The sequence below is a fragment of the Amphiprion ocellaris genome, chromosome 5, assembly GCF_022539595.1.
Source record: "Amphiprion ocellaris isolate individual 3 ecotype Okinawa chromosome 5, ASM2253959v1, whole genome shotgun sequence".
Taxonomy (NCBI): domain Eukaryota; kingdom Metazoa; phylum Chordata; class Actinopteri; family Pomacentridae; genus Amphiprion; species Amphiprion ocellaris.
In genome coordinates, this window is record NC_072770.1 from 36,838,235 (window position 1) to 36,855,151 (window position 16,917).

General features: G+C 39.9%; 1 protein-coding gene and 1 long non-coding RNA gene across 2 annotated transcripts in view; both read left to right on the top strand.

Moving 5' to 3' along the window:
• The first annotated feature begins 10,784 nt into the window (after positions 1-10,784).
• Positions 10,785-13,658, top strand: LOC129349005 (uncharacterized). Its single transcript, XR_008601787.1, has 2 exons — positions 10,785-11,418; positions 13,205-13,658. It is a non-coding gene; the product is annotated as an uncharacterized LOC129349005 (long non-coding RNA).
• Positions 13,659-14,452: 794 nt separating this feature from the next.
• Positions 14,453-16,917, top strand: part of LOC111581411 (transcriptional enhancer factor TEF-5-like) — a 55,556-nt gene continuing 53,091 nt past the window's right edge. The window contains exon 1 of the mRNA XM_055010674.1: positions 14,453-14,590. The gene's annotated coding sequence lies outside the window, so the exon portion shown is untranslated. The remainder of the gene's footprint in view (positions 14,591-16,917) is intronic.

Genomic DNA, 16,917 nt, shown 5'->3' on the forward strand with positions numbered 1-16,917 from the left:
AACATGGCGTCTGGAGAAGGAACCTTCAAACCTGAGACAACTGGAGCAGTCTGCTGATGAGGAGTGGACCAGAATACCTGCTGAGAGGTGCAGAAGTCTCACTGACAGTTACACAAATGGTTTGATTGCAGTGATTGCCTCAAAAGGTTGTGCAACTAAATATTAAGTTAAGGGAACCATCATTTTTGTCCAGGCCTGTTTCATGAGTTTATTATTAGGGTCCAAGCACCGAATGGTGCGAAGACCCTATTGGAATGCAAGGAATTATTAGGGTCCGAGCACCGACGGTGCGAAGACCCTATTGGAATGCAAGGAATTATTTATTATTATTATTATTATTATTATTATTATTATTATTAGGGTCCGAGCACCAATGGTGCGAAGACCCTCTTGGAATGCTAGGGTTTATTAGGGTCCGAGCACCGACGGTGCGAAGACCCTATTGGAATGCAAGGAATTATTATTATTATTATTATTATTATTATTATTATTATTATTATTATTATTATTATTATTATTATTATTATTATTATTATTATTATTATTATTATTATTATTATTAGGGTCCGAGCACCACGAAGTGGTGCGAGGAACCTATTGAAACCCTAGGAATTATTATTATTATTATTAGGGTCCGAGCACCAAATGGTGCGAAGACCCTATTGGAATGCAAGGAATTATTTATTAGGGTCCGAGCACCGAATGGTGCGAAGACCCTATTGGAATGCAAGGAATTATTAGGGTCCGAGCACCGAATGGTGCGAAGACCCTATTGGAATGCAAGGAATTATTTATTAGGGTCCGAGCACCACGAAGTGGTGCGAGGAACCTATTGAAACCCTAGGAATTATTATTATTATTATACTTTCTTCGTCCGCCTCCAAATCGGCCTTTTTGATGCCCTAAACATTCACGAAAACGCATGAAAATCGCCACACACATCAGGACCAGCGAAAAATTTGATATTTTCGGGGAATGGCACGCGTGCGTGCCAAAATGGCTCTATAGCGCCCCCTAGAAAATTAAGAAAATTCAGCCCCCGGACAATGTTTGACCTAGACTTCTGAAATTCGGTACACATATGTAACTCATCAAGACGCACAAAAAAGCCTCTTGCATCATTACCCATAATGCAACAGGAAGTCGGCCATTTTGAATTATGAGTCATGTTTTGGACAATTTTGTGTCATTTTTGGACATTTTTTAAAATCTATAAACTCAAACAGCGTCACTCCAAGAGAGCTGAAATTTGGCCAGGATGTACTCCAATCACGGGTGATCAAAAGTTATCAAAACGCTCCGCAAAAGTCTGAAGGCGTGGAAATGGTGAGCCACGGAATGCGGCCATTTTGAAATATGATTCATATTTTGGACATTTTGTCATTTTTGGACATTTTAAAAAGCTATTAACTCAAACACCGTAACCACGAGAGAGCTCAAATTTGGTCAGGATGGACACCAGTCATGGTTGATCAAAGGTTATCAAAATACTCTGCAACAGTCTGACGGTGTGGCCATGGTGACCAGCAGAATGCGGCCATTTTGGATGTCTCGCCATGAAACAGGAAGTGCTGTCTAACTAGCCTGGACATGCATCAATCTGCCTCAAACTTTACATGTGTGATCAGAGTCCAGCCCTAATCACATCCATAGGTCGATATAGACTCACTGTCATAGCACCACCTGGCGGCCATTTTGAATTTCTCGCCATGAAACAGGAAGTCATGTCTAACTAGCCTGTACATGCTCCAATTTGTCTGAAATTTTACATGTATGATCAGAGTCCGGCCCTAATCACATCTTTGTGGCACTTGGTGGCCATTTTGGAATCCTCGCCATTAAACAGGAAGTGCTGTCTTACTAGCCTGTACATGCTCCAATTTGTCTGAAATTTTACATGTATGATCAGAGTCCAGCCCTAATCACATCTTTGTGCCACTTGGCGGCCATTTTGGATTTCTCGCCATGAAACAGGAAGTGCTGTGTAACCAGCCTGTACATGCGCCAATCTGCCTGAAATTTTACATGTATGATCAGAGTCCGGCCCTAATCACATCTTTGCACCACTTGGCGGCCATTTTGGATTTCTCGCCATGAAACAGGAAGTGCTGTGTAAGTAGCCTGTACATGCTCCAATCTGCCTGAAACTTTACTCTCTCAGTTGCAGCGCCTCCTGGTGGATATGCGTGGGCCAGTCGGGCCGCTCGGATGCGAGCGGTTTAGTGGTTGGAAGTCAATAAAACATTTTTAGTTTAGTGGTTGGAAGTCAATAAAACATTAGCGTCAGTCAAATTGAATGCGTCAGTGGATGGAAGTGGTGGTTGCCTTGTGCTGCTCTTCACTTCACTGCAGCTCCATGGCTCCATCTGCTGGACGGACAGAAGTGCAGCAGCTGATGGCAGCTTCTTTGACCTCACGCTGCTGTCAGACCCCAGATTAGGGTTTATTTCAGATATATATAATAGAAAATAGTAATTAAAAAATAAGCTGATGTTGTATTTTTGCAGCAGTGAGTTTTACAGGGTTAAGAGCAACCAGTCAAAGGTTATTACTGAGGATTTTAAACAAAAACATTCAGGCAAACAGTTAACATCATAGGGTGCCTGACATGTTTGTTTTTTTTCCGGGCCGATACAGATTTTTTTTGTAATCAAGGAGATCAATAACCAAGATTTGGAATCACTACACATTTGCAGAAAAAATAAAGTTTTTGAACAGCACATAAAGTTAAGTTAAAATTAAAATAATCACGAGTTGCAGCCTTTGCTTATTTATGTTTTACATGCTGAAGTTGTCCTTCAGTGTTTCACTGATCAGATTGTGCTGTGGGCAGGAACAAGATCAGAGGGAGGCAGCTGCAGCAGACCCAAAGTAGTTTCACATTCATTTATCTGATCAGATTTCAGGGGGCTTTTTTTTTTTTTTTTTTTTTTTTTAAAGAAATGGGACCAATAATTGAAAATATGCTAAATATCAGATGGGATCATTGGTGTCACAGGACATCTGCAGACACAGGTCAAAGATTACAAGGAGTTTATTTAACGAATGAAACTAAAACCAACACAGAAAGGATAACTAAACCAAGGTGAAAACAAAAAGGGGAAACCAGACTAATTGTAGGAGAAAGGTTCTGGTTTCAAAGTCTCTGGTCTGGCAGAGAGCGGAAGAATGAAGAACCGGGCCTTCGTGGATTAAGGTGATTGAGAACAGGTGAATCAACCCCCACACCTGTGAGAGAGATGGATGGATGGATGGATGGATGGATGGATAGATAGGTAGGGAGGTAGATGGACCATAGATAGATGGATGGATAGGTAGATTCTGCAGTGGGGAAATTTTCAGTGTGGCAGTAGCAGATAGGAAAAAAAGTAAAAAGAAAAGCAGCACTCAGTGCACAGATATAAATAGATGCTTTCTCCTTAGAGAAGAAATAGAAATGCTTGTAAAAAAAAAAAATCTTGTGAAATTGCACATATTGACTTATTTACATTTTATTGCAGTTACTTCATGGGTGATCTGAACTACTGGGAGCAGGTTTGATTGAACACAGTCTGACTGTTGCAGGAAGGAAGGACCTCCTTCAAACATCGTGGGTGAAGCAGTCTGTCCCTGAAGGAGCTGCCGGTGATGGTCCTGTTTCCTGCAGGGGGTGGGAGATGTCCTCCATGATAGACAACAGCTTTGTCATCATCCTCCTGTCTAACACCAGCCCAGGACAGAGCTTGCTTTCTTAACCAGTTTCTTTAGTCTCTTCCTGTCTGCAGCCGTGATGCTGCTGCTCCAGCAGACCACTCCATACAGGATGGCTGATACCACCACACAACCATAAAAGGTCCTCAGAATTGCTCCCTGCACCCCGAAGGACCTCAGTTTCCTGAGCAGGTGAAGTCTGTTCTGACCTTTCTTACACCGTGCGTTGGTGTTCTATCTCTAGACATGTTTGAATGTCTTTATCAATAAATGGTCAAACACATGTTGAGTGTCAGCTCAGCTCTTTGTTCCACACATGTATATGTTCCTATGTGATTGGTGTCTTGCAGTCAGAGTGTAAAGAATTGAAGCTGTCAGAGGCTTTCTGTGGTGAAGAGGCTGCAGGACATCAGCTGCTCCAACAGGTGACGCCTTTGTTCTTTGGCTCCAACCAGAACCAGCAATAAATCAGCATGAGCTGCAGCTTATCCACCTCATAGAGTGTATAATAAAGAAACCAAGAGGTTTTAGTTGATAGCTGTCTCTAGTGAATGACCAGCAGTGTCTTGTTCAGGTTGTGAGGAGAAGTAAAAAGCTTACAGCAGCTGGTATTCCCAGGTAGTCTCCCATCCAAATACTAACCAGGCCCAACCCTGCTTAGCTTTGCAAATCAGATGAGATTGGGTGTATTCAGTCTCAGAAACAAACCTACAATGTAAGTTCTGTACCTCACATGATTCAAATCTCCACTCACACCTTTTATTTGTCCTTTGATTGCTCCAGTACTGATTGATGCCATCATTTAAGCCAATTTACAACAACACCTTGTAGGAAATGTGGTGCAGAGGTAAGTTCTGTGCCTCACATGTTGAAGGTCCATGGTTCAAATCCCCACTCACACTTTTTATGTGTCCTTTGGATGCTCCAGTACTAATTGCTAGCATCATTTAAGCAAAGTTAGAGCAGCATCTTGTAGGACAGGTGGTGTAGAGGTAAGTTTTTTGCCTGGCATGTTGAAGGTGCCCGGTTGAAATCCACCTTAGTACCTTTATTATCTTCACCTCCTTAATAGTTTTGTGTACCATCATTTACGAAAACTAACAGTTACACCCAGTAGGAAGGATAGCGCAGTGGTAAGTTATCTGCCTCTCATCCAGGAGGTTTTTGGTTCGAATCCAGCCCAGGGCTCTTTTGACACTTTTTAAGATAAGATAAGATAAGATAAAGTTCTTTATTTCTCCCCACTCCAGGGGAAATTTACATTGTTACAGCAGCTTTATTTACAATATATACATACTTTGGCTGTATGACAACCTCTTTCAACCATCATTACAACAAAGTCCACGAAGGAGCTTGTGTGAAAGATAGCTCACACATAGGTTGTGTGTCTGTCATGTGGAGGGTCACGGTTCGAATCCCCACTGGGAACCTTGCGGAGGATGATAGCGGAGTGGAAAGGTTGTGGTCTGTGGTGTGGAGTGTCAGTGGATTGGAGTTGAAGGGTGGTTCCTACAAAACCAAGAAGTTGCCCGAAAAAGGTAAAGAGCGTAAAGAGCGTAAAGAGCGTAAAGAGCGTAAAGAGCGTAAAGAGCGTAAAGAGCGTAAAGAGCGTAAAGAGCGTAAAGAGCGTAAAGAGCGTAAAGAGCGTAAAGAGCGTAAAGAGCGTAAAGAGCGTAAAGAGCGTAAAGAGCGTAAAGAGCGTAAAGAGCGTAAAGAGCGTAAAGAGCGTAAAGAGCGTAAAGAGCGTAAAGAGCGTAAAGAGCGTAAAGAGCGTAAAGAGCGTAAAGAGCGTAAAGAGCGTAAAGAGCGTAAAGAGCGTAAAGAGCGTAAAGAGCGTAAAGAATATTTTTGGCAAATTTTGCCCAAATGTGAAAAAAAAGCTTGAGCAGAGTGGGGGATTGAACCTGCACTCTCCAGGTTCCAAACCACCATCACTACCTCTGGACTACCGGTCCTACATACCCAAATACAGGCTTTTCTTCTATTCGTCAAGGCGGTGACATCAACACTGAAAGAAAAAAAAACAATCCACAAAATCAAAAAAAGAACATAATCTACCTACAACTTTTAAAGAACACGCTAAAAAACACAATACTAAAAAGTCACACTCTTGTCCTCATCACTCATTTTTACATTTTAACACAATTTCAAAGCCACACAAATCACATTCTTCATGTCAAATCACTTCTCTTCACTACAAATGGGAGAGAACAGCAAACAAATAAAATACAACTTATGGCTTAAATATCTTCAAAATCTCTTTGCTATTCCTCTACATTCAAATTCCTCAACACCACTCAACAATCACCTGCAGGATCTCTTACTTCTTTCTTAGCTCTGACAAAACATCTTCAAGACTCTGAGAAGACAACTCATTTTCAACACATTTGCTGCTTCGTCTAAGTGTCCACACACATCTCCAGTCATCCACAGGCCTCACCACTGATCAGCTGCACAAACTTACATGTTAAACTTCTCCAAAGATAAAATACAGGCCCTTCTGTCTGATCACAACTTTTACTGGTGGCTCATATTTCAAGTTCATTTCCTTGCAAAATCTTTATTTTGGATTAAAGTGGGATCTGTGACCAGGCAGATCACTTGTTTATTCTTAGCATTTGGATTTCACTGACATTCCTGTCATGTAGAAAAATAGAAATATCTTTGCATTGATTCAGCTAAACTAACTGCAGACACTGAGAGGCGTAAAGTTCAACAAATGCTGTTTTTATTTACTTCACTGGTGACATCAGTAGATGCTTGCAGTGAAACCACCACTGCAAATATTTATGCATTAAAGTATCGCAACTGAAAACTCCCTACAAACGTCCACTTCTAACACCACAAACATTGTCCAGAGGAAATGATATTAGCTGAACATAAAAACATGTAAAACAGCTCTGATGCTTTCATCCTGAGCTCCACTCAAACATTTCACTGTGCAGCAGCTCAGCAGTTTGTTTAAGAAAAGCATTTAGGTTCAATCTGTGAAGCCCAAAACCCACCAGCTTTGAAAAATGACACCATTTACCAGAGTCACAAACTGTAAAAACAGAAGGAATTGTTGGATTTTCTATGTGAATGTGTCGCCTCTCTAGTTAACTCACCCGGTTACGTCTCCATCCTGACGCTGCTCTGCTGGACCGGAGCTTCTGGACCAGCCGGGTGGACCTTCCTTCACAGATCTTCCCGGTGGGAGTGATTCTGAGTTGGCCTTGGTTGACTGCAAACTCCTTAAAATGGACACATGAGAGGAAATCGTGGACAAATCGATACAACAGCTTGTTCGGTTTGTCCTGTTCTTAAATGGGTAGAAAACTGCTGAGAGCTCTCAGTTCAATTCAATTTTCAATTCAATTTTATTTATATAGCGCCAATTACAGTCAAATTGTCTCGAGACGCTTTACAGAACCCATATGCCTGACCCCCAGAGCAAGCCAAAAGGCGACAGTGGCAAGGAAAACACCCTTTTAACAGGGAAAAAAACCTCGAGCAGAACCCGGCTCTAATGTGGGGGGACCCATCTGCCTGCTGGCCGGGCGGGTTGAGAGGGACAGAAGAGGTAGAAAGGTAGAGATAGAGGGGTAGAGGTAGAGATAGAGGGGTAGAGATAGAGAGGTCGGGGGGTGGGACACAAGGACCATAAAACACAGCCACACATCTGAAGCATCCAGCATCCAGCTCTGGGACCAGGGACACTCGGAGAAAGGACACAGAAAGAAACAGAGTGAATGTAATGCAATAATGGTATATATAGTAAATACATAGGTAGTTAGAGAAGGGCTCAGTGCATCAAGAGAAGTTCCCCAGCAGTCTAGGCCTATAGCAGCATAACTAGGGGCAAACTAAAGGGACGTCAAGAGGGGAAGTCAGTTGTGCAAATGAAAACACCAGCTCACCCCGTCAGGGTCCCCCAGTCAGCCCTAACTATAAGCTTTGTCGAAAAGGAAGGTTTTAAGCCTGGTCTTAAAAATAGAGAGGGTGTCCGCCTCCCGAACCCAAACTGGGAGCTGGTTCCACAGGAGAGGTGCCTGATAACTGAAGGCTCTGCCTCCCATTCTACTTTTAGAGATTCTAGGAACAACAAGTAAGCCTGCAGTCTGAGAGCGAAGAGTTCTGCTAGGATAATATGGTACTATCAGGTCTTTAAGATATGATGGAGATTGGTTGTTAAGAGCTTTATATGTCAGAAGAAGGATTTTGAATTCTATTCTAGATTTAACAGGGAGCCAATGAAGAGAAACCAATATAGGAGAAATATGATCTCTCTTGCTAACTCCCGTCAGTACTCTGGCTGCAGCGTTTTGGATCAGCTGTAGATGTTTCAGAGAGCTATTGGGACAACCTGATAATAAGGAATTACAGTAGTCAAGCCTAGAAGTAACAAATGCATGGACTAGTTTTTCTGCATCACTCTGAGACAGGATGTTCCTGATTTTCACAATATTTCTCAGGTGGAAAAAGGAAGTCCTACAGATTTGTTTTATGTGTGAGTTAAAGGACATGTCCTGGTCAAAGATAACACCGAGGTTCCTCACAGTAGTACTGGAGGCCAATGTAATGCCATCCAGAGTAACTATATGCTTTGAAAGCAATTCTCTAAGCCCTGACAATATCCATGTGGTTATATACATTCACAGTAATAGCGCCACCTTGTGGTAACAGGAAATTGACATTTTTCACACTTTGATGTACTATTCTTAGTACGTTGATCAGATTCACCTCAAATTTGGTGACATAAGCCAGAACACATTGATGATGATCCCCAGAGAAAATGGTGGCTCGTCATCAAAGGGCGTGTCTGTGGCGGTGCGGCGAATTTCGATTTCTCGCCATGAAAATTGAATTATTTATATCTCAGCTGTACATGGTCCAATCTGGACCAAACTTGATATGGTGGACACCAGTCCGGGTCTGAACACATCCACATTCATAAATTTAAAAATACTCATAGCGCCACCTATTGGCAACAGGAAGTAATTGTCATTACATTTGCACCTACCATTGCCGGAAACTTTGTCATATCAGCTCGAAAATTGGTCAGCTGAGTGGTTACGCCTAGGCGATGCCACAGTGTGAAGATTTTGACGATTCATACAACACTGTTGCTGTGGCAATGCATCGTTGCCGTAATAAACAAACTACTTTTTGACAGGTTAAAAATGCTCAAATGCTCGCCAAAATTACCACACATATCTGGACCCGTAACCCATTTGATATTTTAGGGAAACTGCACATGTGTGTGGCAAAATGGCTCCATAGCGCCACCTGGAAAATTTCAAACAGTTACCACGGCCAGTACGTATGACCTAGAATTATGAAACTTGGTAGGCTTATGTAACTCGTCAAGACACACAAAAATGTAATTGACACCCATTCCCAAAACTCAACAGGAAGTCGGCCATTTTGAATTATATGTCATACTTTTTGACGATTTTGGGTCATTTTTGTACATTTTCAAAAGCTATAAACTCAAACAGGGTAACACCGAGAGAGCTGAAATTTGGCCAGGATGTACTCCAGGCATGGGTGATCAAAAGTTATCAAAATGCTCACCTTAAGTCTGAGGGCGTGGCCATGGCGGCCTCGTGAATTTTGATGCTTCGCCATGAAACATCAACTGCTGTGTAACTGCACTAAACATGCTCCAATCTGCCTCAAACTTTACATGTGTGATCAGAGTCCAGTCCTGATCACATCCATAGGCCGACATAAACTCTCGGTCGCAGCGCCACCTGGTGGATGGAAGGAAATGCTCTATAACTAGCCTGGACATGGTCCGATCTGCCTGAAATTTGACATGTGATCAGAGTCCGACCCTGATCACATCCATAGGCCAATATACACTCTCGATCGCAGCGCCACCTGGTGAATGGACAGGAAAAGCTCTAGAAGTAGCCTGAACATGCTCCAATCTGCCTGAAATTTTACACGTGTCATCAGAGTCCGGCCCTCATCACATCCATAGTCCGACATGCACTCTCAGTCGCAGCGCCACCTGGTGGACGTGCGTGGATTTGTCGACCAGCAAGGATGCGAGGACCCGTCCAACGCTGCTTGCAGCTTTAATTGAATTTGTTATTGTGTTTTCTGTGTAATTAGATATTCAAAAGTGTAACTGGTGTTTTTTCAAATTTTTTGTCTGTAGTTTGATTCATCTTAAAAGTTTAGTGTTGGTCTTTTGTCATTCTTTATTATTTTATAATATTAGATTAGATGTCCAAATGTTTTGTGTTTTTAATGTGTAATTGTTGAGTGAAAAGTATTATTGGCTGTTATAAGTTTAAAATTTATTTTCAATATTAAATCTGTAGATAAAGTCGTATAGGTAGTAATTTTAAAAACTTGTATTAGATTTGAAAGTGTAATTGTATTTTTAATGATTTCATAGTAATTTGTGTTTAATTCCTATTAAAAGTGTTATTGTCTGTAAGATGTTATTTTGTAAATAAACACTGAACTATTTAAAAAAGTGTAGTAGTGTCTTTCACTTTTTGTTTGGATAGGCGTAGTGAGAGACAGCCAGACAACGGGCTTGAAATAAGAGTTAGGGCAACTCATAAAGCATGGGGTTGCGAGCGGGAACCGAACCCGGGCCTCAGCGTTGGGGACCTAGTACATACGTTATTGGCTTAACACGTTGAGCTATATGGGTATACATGTTGTCGGTCATTAAAGGTGTATTAATCCAATAGAAAGTCTAGGGGTAGGGTTAGGGTTAGAAAGGCGGGTCCTTACAGTTGTAATACAAAAATAGGGTTAAATAATATTTATACAATTTTATTTTTAATGTCCAAACGAAGCAACCGAATATTAAGAGAAATTAATTCCCGGTTTTCCCGTTGGATTTTGGCCGGTCTATATGCATAAGGTTATAGCCCGGCCAAAATCCAACGGGAAAACCCCACATTCATTTTAGGAATTTTTTGGTTAGCTTGACTTAGTATTAAATTATGAAAATATGTAAAATTTTATATCCATGTTTTTGTACATTGCTACTGTCAGGACCTGCCTCTGTAACCCTAACCCTACCCCTAGACTTTCTATTGCAGCCGTATTCAACTAGCGGCCCGCGGGCCACATGCGGCCCGAAAGCAACCCTCGAGACGACAAGTTCTTACAAAAATTCCAACATTATTGCGAACATTGAATGCAACACTTGCCGTAACCTAGCAACTAACCCACAATGCATTGCGTTGAGGAGACGTGTTTGAAAAGTTAACATTAGCAGTTCTATACAGGCGAAAATAGCAGCATGTCTTTTTCTATCCTGAAATGACAAATCGGCGAGGAAAACCGTCGGTTTAATCCTGCGTGGACTGACAAGTATTTATTTATTTACCACCAAGTCCGAACGCCAAACCAATGCGTTTACTCTGCAACGAGTGCTTTGCAGCGCTGAAAGATTATCATGTCCCAAGACACCACATTGAAAAACATGCTGCGTTTCGGACAAACTTTCCCGAGGGATGTCATGAGAGAGCGGCTATAATTCAGAGTTTGACTGCATCTTACAACCGGAGCTGTACTACAATGAAGCGGACCTGCACAGCTCAGGAAAGGGCCACTAAAAAGAGGCCGTTCACAGACTCAGAAACTGTGAAGGACTGCATGTTGGCTGTCGTGGATGAAGTTTTAACGGACGATAAAGTTAAGACGAGTGTGACATCTGCTATCAAACAGGTCTGACACGTCAAACATTCTCGCCACAGATGTCTTCGAGACATGGTAAGTGCAACAAAGCAGCGTGCTGTAGCAGACACTAAAGGTAGTTTTATGTATTTATGTGACTATTTTCTGTTCACTTATTATAAGTTTAATATTTAAGAAATACATTTTGTTTTGACAGTTATTTCACTTAGTTGCACTTTATTATGCACTTTGATGTCAGCTTTATTTTGTTTCAAAGGGATAGTAACTATCACTGTGCCCACTGTTTATTTTTTTGATTATATGCACTGAAGATGTGATTGTCTAAGCTGAGACCAAATATGGACAGGGACAAACTCTGTTTTTTGTTATTTCCAAAGAAGAAAAATGTCTCAAGTTCTGAAAAGTTACTGTTAACCAAGTTACTTTTTAATGCACTTTGAGATGTAACCAAAACAAAAGATGGTGTTTCTAATCTACACTTAGTTTTTATGTTCATATGCACCTTAACATGTGCTTATATTTACCTATCAAAATGTGTTGAAGTTGTGTGTTTGAAATGTAAAATTTAAAGAAGCAGTATTTCAGCACAGGTTTAGTTTAAGTACTGCTCGTCTATTGTGTTTATGTCCTTTTGGATGTGGCAATACGTTTATAAACATCCAGTGTCTTTGTTATCTGTTTGTGTTTATTTTAAATGGTTAACTTTGCTCAGTGTCTGCTAAAAACATCCGGCCCAGCTCATGTTCTTAGTCTGAAAATCCGGCCCCAGTGAATTTTTAATTGAATAGCCCTGTTCTATTGGATGAATACACGTTTAAAAGCACATAACATGTGTGTCCCTATAGCTCAACGGGTTAAACCACTGACGTATGTACTAGCTCCCCAACGCTGAGGCTCGGGTTCGATTCCCGCTCGCAACCCCGTGCTGTATGAGTTGTCCTCATTCTTATTTCTGCCCCGTTGTCTGACTGTCTCTCACTACACCTATCCATCATTTAACTGAAAAAGACTACAACACTTATTTACAAATTTCCTGTTTATTTATTAAATAAACTTCTTGAATTTCTTACATCTTTTTTTCCCCATAATTTATAAAACTTTGATTGTTTTAACTTTTTCCCTTTTATTTCATTGCTTCTTTTTTAGGTACTTTCTTTCTTTAATCTTCTTCTTTCTAGATTTTAACACCAACCTTAACAATGTTATAAAGCCTTACATTACAATGAAAAAACTTCTATTGTAACAATCACAACTTAGTCAATTATTCACTTTATCCATTCAACTAATTTGTTTAGCACCTTTGACACAGGTGACAAAACTAAACAAGCACATAGAAAAAAACTATGCTAAAACTATGATGACAACTCACACACATATAAAAACCAAATATTTAACATGTTCATAAAATCTGTTGTGCCCAGGGGATGGAGGAAATTTATTGAAACCTTCTTGGCCTCACACAGTCAATCATTTTCGATATTTACTTAATTTTCAGTCAAAGACAACTGAGAACTGCAGAGCAACACACCTCTGCACACAGCACCCTGTGCTGTTTCTAATTATACAAAGGCATCATATACACACTTCATACTGACATCTGAAAAACCGTAAAGGCAGGGCGATGTTCTTCTTGAATAACAGCCACTCATTTGGTTTCCCATGGCTGGCACGCTAAGGGGAAGATTTTATGGCAGTGCACAAGAACACACACACTCACACACACTCCTCCTAATGCAATCAGTCATTATTATCTGCCCCCATGTTGTACACCATAAATCTACTGGCTGACAGCTGTAGTCACCCTGACTGATGGGCTCCAAATCAGTGTGAAGAGCCCCAACATTGATGAAAGCGTTGGCAGCATGGCACCAGCTGATGGCTCCAATCCAGGCCCAGTTTTATTACTACTCTGCGGTATACCTGAAACACCAGAAGAAGAAAAAAAAAACACACTAATACTCATGGAGTTGATCCAAAACGAGCAGCGCCGAAGCCAAAGACACACCCGTTTGTTTTTCTTTTGTGCCAACAGTCTTGTTGTTTCTAAACAATAAAACGGATTTTTACTGTGGTTTATAAATGTATTCAGCACTAACAAACTGTAATTATCTGATCTGCTTTCTAAACATGATAAAGCTCAAACAGAAGATTGAACAACTTTTTTCATGATATTCGAATTATATGACCAGCACCTGTAGTTGTATATAGTTTTACTTTTAGCCCTCCACTGTAGGACAGGCCCACCACAGTTTGTACTTTGCACATTGTAAATAGTTCTGATTTTGCTGCTGACTAATAAACTATTTTGTGACTTATGTGATTGCATCATAACTTCTCATTTTGTCTGTTAAGACACTGGTAGGAAAAGAGTCAACAGTCTGAACCAAACAATTCTGTATTCCATAATAATGTATTTGTGTTTAATGGGATTTAACATGTTTTAACACAAAGTCCTTTATGGTTCATAATTCCGGTGACTGAATTACACCAAAGCAATACTGATTTATCAAACTGGAATTTTCTTAAAACAGTTGTTTTAATGTTTTGGCATTTAATTTTTTATTTAATCTTGCTAACCTTCACAAACAAACAATAGCATAGACACATCTACAAAAGTTTAGCACGGATGCGAGGACCCGTCCAACGCTGCTTGCAGCTTTAATTTAAAATAATTCTGTTAAACCACAGTTCAAAAGCAATGTCTGATTTTCATTGGTTAATTTTCATAGAATTTTTATTTATTATTACTTTTGTCAGATTCAAATTATTTCTGTGACCATTGTGGGTTTTTCTGTCATTAACTGAGGGGTACCAACGATTCTGTCCACGCGTGTATAATAAACCCTGTTGGATTTAGCAGACAGTCAGCGCTGTCTTAAAATGACAAACTCCTATTTTAGGACTAAGTCTCCACAATCCCTCCGTAAAGCCCTGAACAATAGCTTTCTGTAATCTGTCGGAATAGTTATAAAATATATTTTACGACTGTCTCATCTGCTGTGAGACGGCAGCTGGCAGATAATCAGACGGATTCCAGTTGTAAGTTTTCGAGACACCCACAGTTTTCTTCAGTAGCTGCCTGACATGTCGAGAGGAGCTCCGCCGAGGATGAAAAACCTGTTTGAACCCGGGGCCTTGGGAGTAAGTGAGAGGTGTGTATTCTGCCTGAACCTGCTCAGGCGGTTGTCCAAACTCGCAGCTTAAATGAAGCCTGAAGCTGGCGGCTGTCCTGGACAGATGCTGCCAGGTGAGTCCTTCTCCCCTCTTTGTCTTTGTTTCTGTTGCGTGAGTTGCAGCTGAACAACCTGCAAAACGTGTCGCCGTCATTCTGAAACACCAATCCGCTCGGTGTTAGTCATTTTCACACCATGTTGCAGCTGTAGTGTTCCTAGTGTTGTCTGAAAACGTGCTGCAGCTTCGGTGTTTGCCAACAGAAGGAGCTGTTGCCGGATGGAAAAGTGTGGGTCTGAGTTTACATGATTTATAGAGATACACAAACAGCCACTACTTGAAAGTTTTTTCAATAAATTAGCCTTGAAACGGAAAACGGCAGCATCGGCTCTCAGCGCTTCCCTGAGAGTTACTGCAGTGTAGTGTGAGTATTTACAGAGTACAAACACTGTAGTTTATTTAATGTACTGCATTCAGCTGCTATAGGTGTAACTGTGTATAATTACACAGCAGATTTATGTAGGTGTGTGCTTTATAAAGAAGCAAGAGAGCAAACTATACATTACAGACAATTTAATGTCTTTAATTGACACTATTACGGGTAATAGGTAGTACAGGGAACAATAATAATAATAATAATAATAATTTATTTATGAAGCGCTTTCAGTCAAAGTGCTATACATAGAGATAAAAGCAATAAAAACAAAACAAAAGCAATCTAAGATTCATATGCAGGAGTAAACAAGTGGGTCTTCAGCTTTGTTTTAACCCTCCTGTTGTCCTCATTTACGGGCACCAAAAAAATATTGTTTCTTTGTCTGAAAAAAATCCAAAAATTCAGCTAAAAAATTCCCCAAATTTCTGAAAATTTGCAAAACTTTCAGGAAGAAAATTCCAATAATTCCTTAAAAGTTTCCCTTAAAAGTTTTTTTTTTTTTTTTTAAATCAAACAAATGTGGGAAGAAGATTCTTGTAAATATTTTCAAAAAATGAGTAAAAATCTTCCCAAAAAATCCTAAAAATTTCTAAAGCGATTCCATATATATCAGTAAAACTTCTAATATTTTCTTTAAGAACATTCACAAAAAAATCAACAAAAATCCCGCAAATTTTGCTTAAAGAAACGGTTTTTTTTAGCATTTATTTTATTTCCACCAAAAAATATTCAAAAATGTTGAAAATGTGGACATCAGAAGTTTCACTGTGAAAATATATTTTTTTTCCAAATTTTCAAACTTAAAACGAGTCAATTTTGACCCGCAGGGATCGGAGAACATGAGTGGAACATACGGGTTCTCCAGGTTTGACAGGTACAATGAGGCAATTCCATTTACAGTTTTATACGTTAGAAGCAGCACTTTAAAGTCTGCTCTAACCTGAACAGGCAGCCAGTGCAGTGGTATGTTCACATCTACTGTGACTAAAAATGCACACAAAATGATCTTTTGTCTAAGAGTAGCTCAGATTTGTGGTAAGTGACAGTCAGAGGAGGCGTCACTTTTTAAAGCTGCCCATTGGACTGTAAGATTCAGTCTTTCTGGAATAGTACCTTTGACAGTACAGAATGTAAATTAGAGCGATCTATACCATAGAATCATAATCATTTTAGCCCTGTAAGACCGAAATATAGAAAAAATTTGAGCAAAAAATAAAAAATAAAAATAAAACAACATATATATATATATATATATATATATATATATATATATATATATATATATATATATATATATATATATATATTAGCTAACACAATGTAGCATTAGAACACAGGAGTGATGGTTGCTGGAAATGTTCCTCTGTACCTCTATGGAGATATTCCATTAAAAATCAGCTGTTTCCAGCTAGAATAGTCATTTACCACATTAACAATGTCTAGACTGGATTTATGATTAATTTAATGTAATCTTCGTTGAAAAAACTGCTTAATAATAATAATAATAATAATAATAATAATAATAATGACATTCCTAAATGACTCCAAACTATTGAACGGTGGTGTATGAACTTTCATCATTTATATTGATAAGTAGATGCCTTTGCCTGTTTTGCACCTTGTCAACAAGTTCATCAGATGTTTTTTTATATGCTAGGAGATCTTTCATGAACAAAGTAAGCGAGTGTTCTACCTTAATCCTCTCAAAAACCACCATTCAGACTTTCAGGGTTTCATACGAAACAAACCAAAGAAACCAACCCTGTCAGCCTGCAGGGCGGGGCTCATGTATTCTCCTCTAGAATTAGTTTCTGTTTCATGCATATATGGCTGAACTACTGTCACAGGACAACGTGAGCTTGTGTAGCTATGAAGTCAAAGGTGAGCTGGTGTGCTCCAGCTGCAGCGATTGTCGGAGCAGTGAGTGTAGGACTTTTCCCTTGTTTTTATTGGGTTTTTAGCATTAC